This window comes from Triturus cristatus, chromosome 11 (assembly GCF_964204655.1).
Source record: "Triturus cristatus chromosome 11, aTriCri1.1, whole genome shotgun sequence".
NCBI classification, from domain to species: domain Eukaryota; kingdom Metazoa; phylum Chordata; class Amphibia; order Caudata; family Salamandridae; genus Triturus; species Triturus cristatus.
Window position 1 is genome coordinate 762,723,125 of NC_140594.1, and position 17,789 is coordinate 762,740,913.

Below are 17,789 nucleotides of genomic sequence, written 5' to 3' on the forward strand. Positions count from 1 at the left end.
ATAATATACTTGTTTGATTTTCGAAGTATAATGTAATGCTTATGATATTATAAATATACCTGATTTCATGTGCATACCAAGGAAGACAATACCCAGGGGAGGGGGGGTGGGGAAGGAGGGGATGTATGTATATGAAAAATGCAATAATAAAGATTATTTAAAAAAAAAAAAATAGAAGCTGTAAACATGGGAATTTGGGCACTGTGAGGCTTTAACAATTGGCTATTCAACATGAGGCACGATCCAATTGATAATTTGAATCATTTTTTGTACTGTCCAAAAAATAAATTTTCCGATGACAAATGACGGACCCGGACCTGTCAAACTTTCGCCAGATGATCAGTAATGGTGATTTTTTAATGTTTAATCTTTTGACTGTAAATAAATATTACATGTGAATTATATATTTTGGAACTAAAATATGTGTGTTTAGAGTATTTGTCCTGCCTGAAATATGTCAAAATAGAAGATTCTGACTAGGAGGAAAAGTCTGTAAAAATAGCAATTTTAGTCACTGTGAGGCTTTAAAAAGGTATTATTCAACATGAGGCACAATCCAGCTGTCATTTTGAACAATTTTTCAATACTCCAAAAAATGAATTTTCTGATGAAAAATTATAAACCCGGACCTGTCGAACTTTTTTCAGATGGTCAGTAATGGTGATTTTTTAATGTTTAATAGGGGTGGGCGGAATTTGCGAAATTTACTTTCGCAAATATTCGCAAAAATGTTAAAAATCTCCACAAACACGCGGAAATATCGCGAAGATGCGGATGTTTTTTTCCCGCCCGTTCGCGGTATTTTCTGCGTGGTCGCGGCTCGCCAACTTACCCATGCGGTTGCTCGCGGGCGCGGCCATCTTGTTTTCACTTGTCTCGCGGTGCATCATCACGAGAAGAAAGACGTGATTGCGCGACGCATGACGTTAATGCGGGCGCGAACTGTCGCGAGACAGCGCAAATGGCTACCAACAATCCAACATCTCGTGGGGAACGCGACAGGATCGCAAAAAATTGTCGGCGAACGCGGGGATTTAGGTAAGGCGATCGCGCGCACGCGAGAATGTGTTATTTTACAGTGCGAGCAAGAAACAAATTATTGCTAAGCTGCGGAATGCGGAAATTTTGACATTTTCGCGCTTTCCGCGGAACGCGAAAATGCCAAATTATCGCAATTTCCGCGAACGGAACGGAATTTTGGCCCAGGCCTAATGTTTAATCTTTTGAATGTAAGTGACTATTGCATGCGAATTATAACTTTTGAAACTACAATAAGTGTTTTTAGAGTCATTTGTCTGCCCGAAATATGTCAAAATAGAAGATTCTGACTAGGAGGAAAAGTCTGTAAAAATGGCACTTTTGGTCACTGTCAGACTTTAAAAAGTGGTTATTCAACATGGGGCACAATCGAATAGACATTTTGAATCATTTTTGTAGAGTCCCAAAAATCAATTTTCTGATGAAAAACGATGACCCCAGTCCTGTCAAACTTTCTCCAGATGGTCAGTAATGGTGATTTTTTAAGGTTTAATCTTTTGACTGTAAATGACATTTGCATGTGAATTATGAATTTTGGAACTATAATAAGTGTGTTTAGAGTAATTTTTCTGCCCCAAAAGGTCAAATTAAATGCTTATGAGTAGGAGGGAAAGTCTTTGAAAAATTGCAAATTTGGTCACTGTGAGGTGTTGAAACAAAAGTGGATAATCAACATGGGGCACGATCCAATTGACATTTCAAATCATTTTCTGTAGAGTCCCAAAAATCAATTTTCTGATGAAAAACAATGACCACGGACCTGTCGTACTTTCTCCAGATGATCAGTAATGATGATTTTTTAATGTTTAATCTTTTGACTGTAAATGACATTTGCATGTGAATTATGAATTTTGGAACTATAATAAGTGTGTTTAGAGTAATTTTTCTGCCCCAAAAGGTCAAATTAAATGCTTATGAGTAGGAGGGAAAGTCTTTGAAAAATTGCAAATTTGGTCACTGTGAGGTGTTGAAACAAAAGTGGATAATCAACATGGGGCACGATCCAATTGACATTTCAAATCATTTTCTGTAGAGTCCCAAAAATCAATTTTCTGATGAAAAACAATGACCACGGACCTGTCGTACTTTCTCCAGATGATCAGTAATGGTGATTTTTTAATGTTTAATCTTTTGACTGTAAATGAATATTGTATGTGAATTATAACTTTTGAAACTAAAATAAGTGTGTTTAGAGTCATTTTCCTGCCCAAAATAGGTCAAAATAGAATCTTCTGAGTAGGAAAACAAGTCTGTAAAAATGGCAAGTTTGGTCACTGTGAGGCTTAAAACAATTGATTATTTAGCATGATGCACGATCCACGGACGACCGCGCATGCGCATTTGTGAGGAAGAAGCTAGCGAGGAATCAGGAAGATGGAGCCCCGGGACGCGGCAGCTCAGGTAAGTAATTTTCTTTATTTTTAACTTTCTAAGTAATTTTAAAATGAGGGCGGGAGGGAGGCGGGCGGCGTGTAGTGGGGCTACGTGGAGTGTGCGGGTACACGTAGATTTGGGCACACTCCGTGATGCTCCACGTAGCCCCACTACGCCCAGGGTTGCTTCTGAGTAGGAGGAAAAGTCTGTAAAAAATGCAGTTTTGGTCACTTTGAGGCTTTAAAAATTGGTTATTCAACATGAGGCACGATCAAATTGACATTTTGAATTATTTTTAGTACTGTCCAAAAAATCAATTTTCTAAAGAAAAATGATTACTCTGGACCTGTCAAACTTTCTCCAGATGATCAGTAATGACGGTTTATTAATGTTTAATGTTTAATCTTTTGACTGTAAATGACTATTGCATGTGAATTATAACATTTGGAACTAAAATAAGTGTGTTTAGAGTCAATTTCCCTGCCCAAAATAGGTCAAAATAGAATCTTCTGAGTAGGAGGAAAAGTCTTTAAAAATGACAATTTTGGTCACTGCGAGGCTTTAAAAATTGACTGTTCACCATGAGGCACAATCCAGTTGACATATTGACTTTTTTTAGATAATCAAAAAAATCTGTTTTCTGATGAAAAACAAAAACCCCGGACCTGTCAAACTTTTTCCAGATGGTCAGTAATTGTGTTCTTTCAATGTTTAATCTTTTGACTGTAAATGACTATTGCATGCAAATTATAACTTTTGGAACTAAAATAAGTGTTTTAGAGCCATTTTTCTGCCCGAAATATGTCAAATTAAAAGCTTCTGAGAAGGAGGAAAAGTCGGTAAAATGGCAATTTTGGTCACTGTCAGGCTTTAAAAAGTCATTATTCAAAATGGGACAAGATCCAATTGACATTTTGAATCATTTTTTTTAGATTCCCAAAAATCTATTTTATGATGAAAAACGAAAACTCCGGAACTGTCAAACTTTATCCAGATAGTCAGTAATTGTGTTTTTTTTAATGTTTAATCTTTTGACTGTAAATGACTATTGCATGCAAATGATAACTTTTGGAACTAAATTAAGTGTGTTTAGAGTCATTTTTCTGCCCGAAATAGGTCAAATTAAAAGCATCTGAGATTAAGGAATTGTTTGTAAAATGGCAATTGGTCGGCTTTAAAAACTGGTCATTCAACATGAGGCATGATCCAATTGACATTTTGAATCACTTTTTGTACTGTCCCAAAAATGTATTTTCTGATGAAAAATGACGGACCCGTACCTGTCAAACTCTCGCCAGATGATCAGTAATGGTGATTTTTTAATGTTTAATCTTTCCTGGCCGAAAAATGTCAAAATACAACCTTCTGAGTAGGAGGAAAAGTCTGTAAAAATGGCAATTTTATTCACTGTGTGGCTTTGAAAAGGTGTTCTTCAACATGAGGCACGATCCAATTGACATTTTGAATCATTTTTTGTAGTGTCCCAAAAATCTATTTTCTAATGAAAAATGATGACACCAGACCTGCCGAACTTTCTCTGGATGGTCAGTAATGGTGAATTTTAATGTTTAATCTTTTGACTGTAAATACCTATTGCATGTGAATTGTCACTTTTGAAACTAAAATAAGTGTGTTTAGAGTCATTTTTCACTCAAAATAGGTCAAATTAAAATCTTCTGAGTAGGAAGGCGAAAAAGTCTGTAAAAATTGCACATTTAGGTGCCGATTCCGATCCTGTAAAACCCGGGTACGAATGGTCGTACGGAGCGTATTCTCTGTCCGACTCGTACCCGGGAAAACCACCTTACAAACCCGCAAGTACGATTCGTACAGAAATACCATTTCCGTACCAGTCGTACAAAACACCGACCGGCTAAAAAATACCCACAATTCCGATCCAGGACATCGCGTACGTGACGTCCGGACGGAGTCAGGCAACGTCTTACGGACCAGCAAGTACGATCCGTGCCCACGTCACTCCGCACCGCTCATTTTTTACGGCAGCCAAAAACTCCCGGGAAATTGAGGACGACGCGAAGAAGGAGCACCGGTACACGACGGACAGCCATGGACCCCATCCTACGTGTCATCCCAGTCCTCCTAGCCTACGACCTGGTGCACAGAAACTGACGCAGACGCCGCAGAAGGTCAGAACAACACCCAGGGGCAAAGGGGGGGGGGCGAGGGGCAGGAAACATAACCCCCACCCAATGTAAAACACATATATCCTGCACATAAATTACCTCCATGGTCTGGTCACTTCGGGGGCGTGTCCACCAATCCCACGTACCGCCACAACGGAAGTGGACATGGACGCATACACGTCACCATGACAATGGTGGTACAGACCGTACCCACGCTCTGGGGGGCGTGGGTACGGTCCTAACCACCATTGGAGTGGTGACGTAGGGATACGCGTGGCACGGACCGTACCCACGCCCCCAGAGCGTGGGTACGGTCCGTACCACCATTGTCGTGGTGAGGTAGGGGTACGCGTGGTACAGCCTGTACCCATGCCCTCAGAGCGTGGGTACGGTCCCTATCACGCGTACCCCTACCTCACCACAACAATGGTGGTACGGACCGTACCCACGCTCTGAGGGCATGGGTATGGGCCGTACCACGCGTACCCCTACCTCACCACGACAATGGTGGTATGGACCGTACCCACGCCCCCCAGAGCGTGCGTACGGTCCGTACCTCCATTGGAGTGGTGAGGTAGGGGTACACGTGGTACGGCCCGTACCCATGCCCTCAGAGCGTGGGTACGGTCCGTACCACGCGTACCCCTACGTCACCACTCCAATGGTGGTACGGACCGTACCCACGCCCCCCAGAGCATGGGTACGGTCCATACCACCATTGGAGTGGTGACGTAGGGGTACGCGTGGCACGGACCGTACCCACGCCCCCCAGAGCATGGGTACGGTCCGTACCACCATTGTCGTGGTGATGTAGGGGCACCGTGGTACGGACCGTACACACCCTGTGAATGCAGAGGTACGGTCCGTCTCACCCGTACCCCTACGGCACCAGTACATTATGGATACACGGCGTACACATGCTAAAAATGTCGGACTAGGCCTGGTGCAGCATATTAGCAGTAAATTTGGGGGGGTGGTGTATGTCCAGGACAGCAGTGTACTGCACCAAGGGGGTGGGTGGGTGGGTGGCTGCAGAGGACTCCCAGCAGTGTCCAGACATGAGGGGTGGGTGCATATCACTCCCAGCAGTGCCCAGACATATGAGGGGTGGGTGCATATCACTCCCAGCAGTGCCCAGACATATGAGGGGTGGGTGCATATCACTATCAGCAGTGCCCAGACATATGAGGGGTGGGTGCAGAGGGCTCCCAGCAGTGTCCAGACATATGAGGGGTGGGTGCATATCACTCCCAGCAGTGCCCAGGCATATGAGGGGTGGGTGCAGAGGACTACCAGCAGTGTCCAGACATATGAGGGGTGGGTGCATATCACTCCCAGCAGTGCCCAGACATATGAGGGGTGGGTGCATATCACTTCCATAAGTGCCCAGACATATGAGGGGTGGGTGCAGAGGACTCCCAGCAGTGTCCAGACATATGAGGGGTGGGTGCATATCACTCCCAGCAGTGCCCAGACAAATGAGGGGTGGGTGCAGAGGACTACCAGCAGTGTCCAGACATATGAGGGGTGGGTGCATATCACTCCCAGCAGTGTCCAGACATATGAGGGGTGGGTGCAGAGAACTCCCAGCAGTGCCCAGACATATGAGTGGTGGGTGCATATCACTCACAGCAGTGTCCAGACATATGAGTGGTGGGTGCATATCACTCCCAGCAGTGCCCAGACATATGAGGGATGGGTGCATATCACTCCCAGCAGTGCCCAGACATATGAGGGGTGGGTGCAGAGGACTGCCAGCAGTGTCCAGACATATGAGGGGTGGGTGCAGAGAACTCCCAGCAGTGTCCAGACATATGAGTGGTGGGTGCATATCACTCCCAGCAGTGCCCAGACATATGAGGTGTGGGTGCAGAGGACTACCAGCAGTGTCCAGACATATGAAGGGTGGGTGCGGAGGACTACCATCAGTGTCCAGACATATGAGGGGTGGGTGCAGAGAACTCCCAGCAGTGTCCAGACATATGAGTGGTGGGTGCATATCACTCCCAGCAGTGTCCAGACATATGAGTGGTGGGTGCATACCACTCCCAGCAGTACCCAGACATATGAGGGGTGGGTGCATATCACTCCCAGCAGTGCCCAGACATATGAGGGGTGGGTGCAGAGGACTACCAGCAGTGTCCAGACATATGAGGGGTGGGTGCAGAGAACTCCCAGCAGTGTCCAGACATATGAGGGGTGGGTGCAGAGAACTCCCAGCAGTGTCCAGACATATGAGTGGTGGGTGCATATCACTCCCAGCAGTGCCCAGACATATGAGGGGTGGGTGCATATCACTCCCAGCAGTGCCCAGACATATGAGGGGTGGGTGCAGAGGACTCCCAGCAGTGTCCAGACATATGAGGAGTGGCTGCATATCACTACCAGCAGTAGACAGAGACATGGGGGTGTGTACATCATCCTCAGATGACCACAACTCCATGGGTGTATGAACGCATCCCCAATGTGCGACAATGTTGAGAGTGCCATAACAACACATCACTGACAGCAGTGTCCCACTCCCATGAGGATGGATGTCTACCCCCCACTGCATGACACACCACATGTGGGTGTGAGGACAAATTACACATGCATACCCACCCCTGGCGGATGCAGCACAATACACACACTGAGATCATGTCACTAGACTGTATAGTCATGTTAAAGCCTACTAAACTAAGAGAGCCAAAGGGAACACACACTGTCACGCACATTCCAGGACTGATAGGAATGTACAGGTGCTGGGACAGCCACCATGTTGTTGTCTCCCATGCAAGGAATAGGGAGGACTTCCCACAGATACAATGCCCACAATTTTGAGTCAGGTGAACAAATACCCTGCTGAACAAGTACCATATGTGTGCCAGGCTGGGAGTACACACATGCATAGTGCGACAAAGGGACAATTGCTACATGAAGGCATGGCAACATACTCCATACACAAGTACAGTGACTACCAAGGATGGCACAGATGATGCAGCCGGAGACATTGATGAGCAGGCATGGCCATAGTTGAAGGGATCCGTCACCCACAAAGGAAATGTAGACACAGGTTCAGCACAACAATTGTGCAACACCCTGCAGGGAAGATGTCAGGTGCCACAGACGAAGGAACATTCCTTGGGACAATGTCTCCAACTACAAAGAGCATACACGACCAAATATTATTTTCTGATACCTTGTGATGGCATGCAGATACCAGGGTCCACCCCATGAGCAGCACACTGCAACATTTCCCAGACACCTAACACATGATCACCGCCCCAACTCATGGAGTATCAGCACCAACATCAATACCTGAAAACCAATCCTGGTCAAAGGAAAAACAAAATGCTTTATTCAGCATTAAATTAAAAGGTATAAAAGGAAAATATTTACAAAGGCCATAGGCCAGTCCAGATGCGAAGTCCGGGGGGGGGGACACATGTCCATGCGTCTCCCCGAGCATGCCTGCACATACTAAACCTCTGGTTCAGCGACTGGGGGGGGACATCATGTGGGGAAGGACAGGCACCGCAGGGACAGGAGGGGGAAGGGTAGGTGTTGTGGGTGCAGGGACGGACGACTCCACCACAGGGGGTGGGTCAGCGCCAAAGGTGGCGGTTAGCATGGCGCTGCACACGTCCGCAAGTTCGGCCAGCGTCTCCCCTGCACCCGAAGGAACCACAGGCCCCAAGGAGGGGGGGTCGGAGGGATGGGTTGCAGCGCTACTGGGGGAGGTGGTGGACAGGGGGGGACTCAACTCCCCTACCCGTGGAGTGCCTTGCCCGTTTGCGTGATGGTGAACCAGTGGGGCTTAGGCCCAGCACAGCCAAGTATGTCTCCTTCTCAGACTGTGGGGCAGGGGAGCTGAGGGGAGTGACATTGGAGGGACTGGGGAGTGAGGCATGCAGACTTGGGCTGTGGCTGCGTGTCTGCCTGTGTGGCCTAGAGCCAGTGGGTGTGCCTTCTTCCCCCTGAGTGTGGGTGACAGGAGGTGTGCGCTTGCCCTTCCCTGTTGGTGTGCTGCCTGTGTCTGGTGGGGTGCGTGGCTGGGAATGTCTGGGTGTGCTTGGGACAGGCATGGGAGTGGGAAGTGTGGATGGTGCAGGGATGGGGGGGTGAAGCGCTGCAGGAGACTCACTGCTGCCGTCAGAGGACCTCAGCAACATCCGTTGGTCAGACATCGCTGATGACATGCCCTCCATGTACGACACCATCTGTGTCAGCAGCCTGGTGTGGCCATGGAGGACAGTCAGGATCGATGTCTGCCCAACCTGCAACTGCCGCTGAATGTCCACAGACTCGGCAGTGAGGGCAGCAGGGGAGACAGGGGCAGGGGGTGCGGTGCTTGGCATGAAGGAGACACGTTGTTGCCCTACACGGACAGAAGGGACCCGAGCAAGTGGGAGGGCGGTGATGGGAATGGAGGGGGCGGTGATAGTTGTAGTGCTGCTGCCAGCTGTTGGAGCAGCCTCCGCCCCCTCAGGGAGCTCAGCCTCGGACCCGTCAGCATCGTAGTCGGTGTTGGTACTAGACAGGTCCTCCGCCTGACTCCCCTTGCCCTCCGTGCCACTTGATTCCGCCGACTCCCCAGCAGTGGTGGCACCGGTGCTCGATCCCTCCTCCTGATCCGTGCAGGTGTCTCCCTCGGTGTCCCCCGATGATGCTGTGTGCAAGGTGAAGAGACATGAAATAATCAGTCACCTGTGTACATCTGACACATGAGTCCAAACAAAATAGGTCACAGTGCATATCAGGAAATGCATCATGAGTAACATCTAGAATACTCCGCACATATGTAAGCCATGCACTCCCCAGTTGGTTCACCCACCATGCCACCTGATAAAATGAACATCAGGACACAACTGCAAATAACTCGATATCCAATTATACAGAGAAGCTAGTGTCTGTGAACAGTGGAGCACAGCCAGAATATGAAGGCATGCCACCTCTTGTTCACTGTGAAAGAAACAGTATTGGTGCACCCAAGGCCAAATAACAGACGCCAATGCTGAAGGTGTCCCCACATTCAGAGACCTGTGAGTACTTTGTAAATCCGAAAGAAATACATTGTGATCCCTTGGGAATCACAACACTTTACACAATCGACATGTTTGGAATGTGTGAATGTGCCACTTTTGGAACAGAACACACATGTGCCTGGATAACAGAAGTCACACAAGGAGGTGCACACAAAGCTACTTTTACACAGTCATTGTATGAGCTGCCAGCCTAATGCAAATAAGCCACTGTTAAGAAGAAATGTGGTATCAGGAAGTACATATACATGGCACCACGGTGGTCTGGATGACTTGACACCCGTAAGTTGGTATCAGCAATAACCGAGGACTAACCCAAATGCAACCACACTGTGGGAACATGTATATGGATAATCTCTAATCAATTTCATTACAGAACTGTACCTTTGTTTTAAATGTGCCAGCGTGTCCCCTAAAAGTGTAAAGGTGGTTTCTTGTGCACTTCCTTGGGAGACATCTGTCATGCAGGCACATTATTGTCCTTCACAACAAAATATCTACGTCAACCATATACACTATTGGGATATGTTGACAAGTGTAGTCAGTGCCAAGGTACAAGACATCTTGACTAACAACTTGAATCATGCCACCTGTCACATGGACATCCGTTCCATGATGACACAGTTGGCAACACATCTGACCCACTACCTGTCATGTGGAGTGGCACACATGTCCAGACACAGGACAATGCATTAGCTAATGGCCCTGCAATTGTGCCGGAATAAGGAGCACCTGCACTGAGGAGACACCCTCATGGGAACCAAGAATGTCCACACAGATGTCAGCACACACATACCAAACTACGTAGCATCTGGAGCACACACCGGTGCCAAAAATGGATGAGCAGGAAGCATGTCTTTTAACTTTTGACACATGCTGCAAAGCACATACATTACCCCCTGCACAACATGCCTGGGTCACTGCACATAGAGTGTATGTCCAGACAATTATCACACACAGGTCAGACCTGGCAGGGAGACATAAGGTTTGGACATGTAGGCCTTGCCTGCACAAACCCCCCCTACCTGAGACAATGTGATTGAGACAGAGCAAGTACTTACATCTCTTAATCTGGGATTAACAAAATGTGCATCAAGAACTCCTATATGTACTCAACATCACCTCGTGGGGCTGACCACACATACTTGTGACAAACAACCATCAACAGATAGTTGTACATAGACACACAGGCACTGCCCAGTGTGAGGATGCACAAGCCTAATGGGGTCAGCATGGACAGTGGAGACATGTAGCACACTTCACGTAAATACAAATGAGGCCATGGAACAATGCCACAGAGGCCAACCTATGCTGAACATACAGTGAATGGGCACAGTGTTTGATGCCACACATGATTCCCAGGAAAAGATGTCTCAGGGGACTGGAGTGGGCACACTGCTCCATGGTCCTGGAATGATCTGACTGTAACAGGAGCAACCGTCCCGGCACTATGCATATCTCCCACTCATGCACATAATGTCTGAGGCCACTACATCGGTCATGCATGCTGCAAGTCTGTTTATTTGAAACCTCACAATCCTATGTTGAGACTCAGGACAGTGCCAACAATTATGGACCCCCAAATGAGTGAACAGGACAGGGCATAGGCAAGGTACCAACACATGTCACAGACCACCCCCACCCATGATGCTGAAAGCAGTATGCACCTTGAATAACTTGCAGCCTAGATGACCATGTGCAATAGTGATTACACACAGACCAGGGAACACATGTCAAGGAGGGGAAGGGAGGAAGAACAGCACCGGTTGACTTGGGGGAACAGGATATGCACTGCACATATAAACCCTGGCACTGTATCCAGGCGAATGAGCACTTCCAAAAGCTGGTGACACACAACAAACACACATGTACCTACCCTCTTCCTGCTGCTGTCTCTCCTGTAACCGCCTATCCATCTCAGGGAAGACCACCGCCAGGACACGCTTCATTTGGTGGGTCAGGCGTCGTCGCCCGCCGTGGGGGCGTGATGGTGAGTCCCCCAGCAGGACCCCGGCGATCCTCCTGGTCCAGCACCGGATGTCCTGCCAGCGTTTCCCCACTTGGGGCAGGTGCCGACTGCGGCCCTCTTCCAAATTCTCCCCTTCTCGTAGGCGGTTACCTGTGAGGATGACAAAGTGAGACTACATCACTACAGCTGCTCCATGTCACAGAGACACACATTTTAACATCATTGATTTGTTGAACAGGGTATAGTATGCTGCCAACTAATAGCACCTTTGTCATAGGGACATTCACCTCTGTGTAAGCGCCAATGCACTACATGGCATTGAAAGTACACAGGTGGCATGAGGGGTTTGACACACTCCCTGATCGTGGCACACACTGTGCATCACAAGCAACACAAGGCTGATGGACAGCACCTCCAAGCAGTCACATGCCCCAGGCCACTGACGCAACCTCAGCAGAGTACACAGACACACACAGGCACAGATCTTTCACCTGCCATTGGCAACAGCGGATACAAACCTCACTCTGCACATGTGACACTTTCCTGGGGGGTGTCACAGGCGTGGGGCTAGCCCAGCAAGTCAGACACACAGCACAGCTTCCTTCTCACATCAGATGGGTAGAGCATATGCCTCCTCCATGCAGCTGTGGTGCAACACTCCACATAGACACTCACCCACATGACAAGGAACATTCACACACATCAATGTCCAGGGGGCATACACATCATTTGGACACTCTCACCACAGCTCCACTCAACTCACACACATCTGTGGGTACAGTCACCTGTCACACCGGGGGGACCACAGAATCACATCAGGACAATAGAACAAAAATGCCCAAAAGGATTAGCCAGGCTGAATGTGCTATGCACCATGCAGTGATTGTCACAGTAAGCACAATGCAAGTGAGGAGTGCAGACATGAACTACATCATGCTCTGCATGGGAGACATAAGGCATTCCCCCCCCCCTGGGACCCACTCTAAACAACATTGCATGTCTGTCACACCTGGACACAATGCCAGAAGTGACAGTCACAAAAAAGGGGCACAGCAAAGCTAGTGGAGTCAGCACTCACCTGCTCCCCTGGTCTCCCATACAGGCTGGGGTACTGTGGGAGGATGACGTCCAGCAATGCCACATTCTCCTCCAGGGTGAATGGCTGGGCCCTCTCCACAGACCTGGACATGGTGCCAGAGGAATCACGAGCAGCAGCAGTGGTGTGGAATGAAAGGTTGTGCAGGCAAGTGCTCTCTCATGGGACCTGGCTGCCTTATATTGGCCTTGCTGGCCTGTTTCAGATACAGGAGTACAGAGTCATTGGTCAGTCTCATTTGCATCCTACGTTTCCTCCAATCCCTTTAAACCTTCCCCAGTGAGGGCCTTTGCATGATTCAAAAATTGAGCATGATGTCAAGGCAACAACCACTTGGCAACATTGTATATTGTCTCCAACCGACTTTTGCTGCCCACCTGATGAATAATTTGAACTGGAAACTCGGTCTCCATGACAACCAGCATGCATTTAGGCCCTCATACTTGTCCCTCATGTGTCCCCTATGTAATTTCACTATACACACACAGGTACGGTGCGTTCCACGCCCCTAGGGCACCACTACTCCAGTGATACGGTCCGTACACGCGTGTGTAGGGTCTGTATCACTATGGTAGTGTTGCCGTAGGCGTACGCCATAGGGATATGGTCCGTACACGCGTGTGTAGGGTCCGTATCACTATGGTAGTGTAGCCGTAGGCGTACGCCATGGTGATACGGTTCGTACACAGGCATGGTTTGACTTGCCAACACACATATGTAATGGAATAATGCTGATTGACGGCATCATCTCGTGATTTGTAATATTTTTATTGGTGGTGGGGTACGTGTTTGGGGGATGCAATTAGGTGCTGTACCGGGGGAATAGAATCCAAAGTTCACAGGGGGAGATGGTATCTTTGCCATTGGAAGTCATCAGAGTCCATGCCACAGTCTTTGTCAACATTGGTCAGACACTGACCAGCAAGTCCATGTGGCAGAGAATGTCATTGGATGAGGTGCTGCTGTTGCGCCAGAGGGACAGGTGCCAGGCCAGGTGACCTGGGAGATGGTGATGGTCCGCTGACTCTCACGGTCTTTTGCGTGGATGACCCACCTTCCTCCAGGGACCCTCAGAAGCAGGCCGTGACGATGTCTGGGACGCTCCGTCGGACGAATCCTCCTCCTCCTGATCCCTCCCTGTGGCTGGTGGTGATCTACGCCTGGTGGCACAGGGAGGGTTGCCCATGTTTTCGGCACTCCGACGGAGTACACGGGTCATGTCCGTTTGCACCGCCACGAGCTCAGCTAGTCTTCCCTCCAATCGTCCTTGGTGTTGCTGTTGACTGGCATATTGCTCGGCCTGCAGGTTCTTAATCTCATTGAGGGCCTCCACGGCCTGGCTGATGCCCCTGGTGTCACGCCGGTATGTGTCCAGGATGTTGCGTACGTGTGACATAACCGGTTCCTCAGCTGTCTGGTCAGGTTCGCGCCTCTGCCGTCCTCCACTCCCACCACCCCTGCCCACTTGAGCCTGGCCTGCCGTTGTGGGCACATCGGGTCTCCGGGACCCCTGAGGGATGGCATTTGCGGGGTCGCCTGCCTCCTCCTGGGTGCCCGGAGTACCTTGTCCCTCCTGGTTAGACTGGCTGCGTTGTGTGCGAGCAGGGCTCCTGTGTGTATCCTGGGATGTGGCAGGAATGGGGGTGGTGGTTGGCACAGTTGTACCTGACGCAGGTGCTGCAGGTGCTTGGGCACCAGAGGGGCCAGGTTGGTCGGGGTCATCCACGGTGTGGTGAGAGTCGTCGCTGCCGGTGGGATCATTGTCACGCGGAGCCTGGTCCTGTGATTCTTCCCCCCCAGTGTTGGGGGGAGATTGATGACGTTGCCCTGTGTGTGAGAGAGAGACAATGTTAATGGTGTTTCATGCGACATCCATGTTTCATACATACTCAAGTTGGCACAGTTCCTCTGGGTAGTTGGATATGTCTAGCATTCCTCTCACAGTGCACTTGTGGATGGGTATGTTGCGGGGGACAGATTGGTATGTACTCCTGGTTATTTGGCCTGTCTCATGAGTGTTGGGATGCTTATTTGGCTATGGATTGGTCTTGTTGCGTCACATATCCATTGTGGGAGTGCCAATTTGCGTTGCCTGCCCCGGGGGTGTGTGCTTGTGTAAGGGGGGGCGTGTGTGTGACCGGGCATGCTGTTGGGTGTGGTGTGATTTGTCATTGGGTCTACCAGGTGATGTATCTATGCCCTCATGGTGCATGCTGGCATGATAGTGAATGTGAGTTCCTGTGGTAGGTAGGTGGCATGTGGAGTTGGTGTTTGAGTGTACAGTGGTCACAGGATTGCCTTGTGCTGTCTACAGCGGGGCCAAGTGTCATCTACCTTGTCTGTACTTGGCAAGTCCCTGTGCATTGTGCATGGTGCATGGTTATGTCCCTTGGCCACAGCTTTCAACACTTTTCCTATGTGTGACACACTCTTTGTTGTTGCATCATTTTTTAACGCAGTGAGCGGTGTAGCGAGCGGGCTTAGCGAGCGATGCAGAACCGGCTTACGTGTTGCACTGTACGTGGGCAAATGGTGCTTTTTCATATCTATTGGAGAATGCAGGTAGGTAACTTATGCATTTGTGACTGGGTTCTAACAAACACATTGAGTGGGTATACTGGGTGTAAGGTTAGGTTTGTGCCTGCAGCAAGGATCTACTCGTGCACAGTTTGACACATGGCCCAGTGATTTCCTAACGAAAACGGGGTGTTTCACGCACTGCCAGACCTTGTCAACATGCACACAGTCCACCTGCTGACGAGCGGACATGCCCACACCACCCAAGGGTGATATAGTCTCCCTCTGTCTCCCTCTCTCCCTCCCTCTGTCACCCTCCTCCCTCTGTCTGTCTCCCTTTGTCGGCCTCTGTCGCCCTCTGTCTCCCTCCCTCTCTCTCCCTCTCCCTCCGTCTGTCTGTCACCCTCTGTCACCTCAGCCCAGCTTCCTGGGCACACACACTTTGCAGGTCTTTCAAAGGCCATTGGCTTGTTCATGTGGCTTTGTTGAGAATCTCCCGGCCATCATTAGGCAGAGTGTCTCTGAGTCTGCGCTGCTGCGGCGGTGTGTGCTGACACTCTTTCACAGTGATGCCTCTTCATTAGCTGCTGTTATGTGCAAATTGGGCCTTCATACCCATGTCATCCTGCGAAGCGGCCACCATTTGCAGGCGACACAGTACAGTGTCGGGACACACTGTTTGTATAGCTCTGCCCTAGGCCATATGGGCTGAGGGCATTGGTGTCTGCTTCTGAGTTGCACAATGTTTTTTTGGAGGCCCACCCTCTCGGCATCACGGACATCCTGTCTTGTGTTGGTGTTTTGTGTGGCCTGTGACTTGGCATGGCCTTGCTTGGTGCATGGGGCATGTAGCCGCTAGTGGCATGTGCGTGTTTTTGGAGTGTGGTTGTGTTCGGTGATGGCTTTGGGGTAGTTGCGTGCATTATTGGGAGTTGGGTTGTTGATGCGGTTCCCCCATATGAGGTGAGTTGTTTGTGTACTCACCAGGCTCGGCGACTCCTTCTACTCCGTGTACTCCCACCGGCGGCAGCGTGCGCATCACCTTCTCCTCCCAGGGATGGTAGTGTACCGGTCTGCGGGGCGGGCCACCTCCAGTGATGTTCCCCTGGTTGTATTCGTCAGACATTTTGCGGCGGACCGTCCTCCGCAGATCGTACCACCTGGCTTGGCATTCATGCCTGGTCCTTCTGATGGACGCAACAGCATTCACCCTTACAACGATCCTCTGCCACATGGCTGATTTTGCTGCTATGCTGGTCTGTCTGACCAATGTTCCAAAGAGCTGTGGCTTGACTCTGATGATTTCGTTGACAAGGATCTCCAGCTCCGCTGTTGTGAACTTTGGATTCTTGTCTGTGGGAATGGTGTGGGGTGTGGGTGTGGATGGTTGTGGGTGTGTGTGTGTGGTTGTGAAGGTGTATGTGTGAATGTGATGAGGGGGTGTTTGTGAAGGTGGTTGTGTGAAGGTGTGCAAGTGTAAGGTGTAGTGAAGGTTCAAGTATGGTGCTGTGGGTTGTCTGTGGGGTCTGGCAGCAGTGGGTCTGTTGCAAAGGCTCATGGTTTGTGTGTGTGGGCCCTTTTTATTGGTCCATTTGTGGGTGTGGCTGTGTTTGAACTTTGTTTGGGTGTGTTATAAGGAGTGGTTGTGTTTTGGGCCTCTGTTTACCTGTTTGGCTGTTGCAGGTCAGTGTATTGGATGTATTTGGGCTTGTTGGAGGTGTTTTGTGGTGTTGTGCGATTCGAATTGACTCTCCTTGTGGTGTTTTGCAGTGTCCTGGTTTAGTATGTGTGTTTTTCGCGTCTGTACGGTACGTACATCGGCCATGTTGTTGTACAGTGCTCACATTTGCTATGGCTTGGTACGACTCGTACATGCGCAATGCTGGGTGAGGGTGCTAGTGTAGGGGCCTGGGGTAGGGTGCGTACAGGCACGGGCAGGGTGTAGGGGCCTGGGGGTACATGCCGTACATACGGGAACCAAGGGTCCGGCGCGTACATACGGGGGAACGGGGGTACGGTGCGTACATACGGGTATGGACGGTGCGTACCCCCAGCCCCCGTATGTACGCGCCGTCCCCCAGCACATACCCCCAGATCCCCGTATGTACGCGCAGTACCCCCAGCCCCCCGTATGTACGCGCCGTACCCCCAGCCCCCCGTATGTACACGTCGTACCCCCAGCCCCCCGTATGGACAGTGCGTACTCCCACCCCATAGGTATGGAGCGTACCCCCGCCCCCATAGGTACGGTGCGGACCCCCACCCCCCGTATTTATGGAGCGTACCCCCAGCCCCCCCGTATGTACATGCCATACCCCCAGACCCGGTATGGACGGTGCGTACCCCCACCCCGTAGGTATGGAGCGTACCCCCACCCCGTAGGTATGGTGCGGACCCCCAGCGCTACGCGCTGGGGGTCCGCACAGTACATACAGGGGTGGGGGTACGCTCCGTACCTACGGGGTGGGGTGGGGGTACGCTCCGTACCTACACGGGGTGGGGGTACGCTCCGTACCTACGCGGTGGGGGTACGCTCCGTGCCTACGGGGGTGGGGTGGGGGTACGGCGCGTACATGGGGGCAGGGGGTACGGCGCGTGCTTGGGGGGGTGGGCTGGGGGGGTGTTCGGCA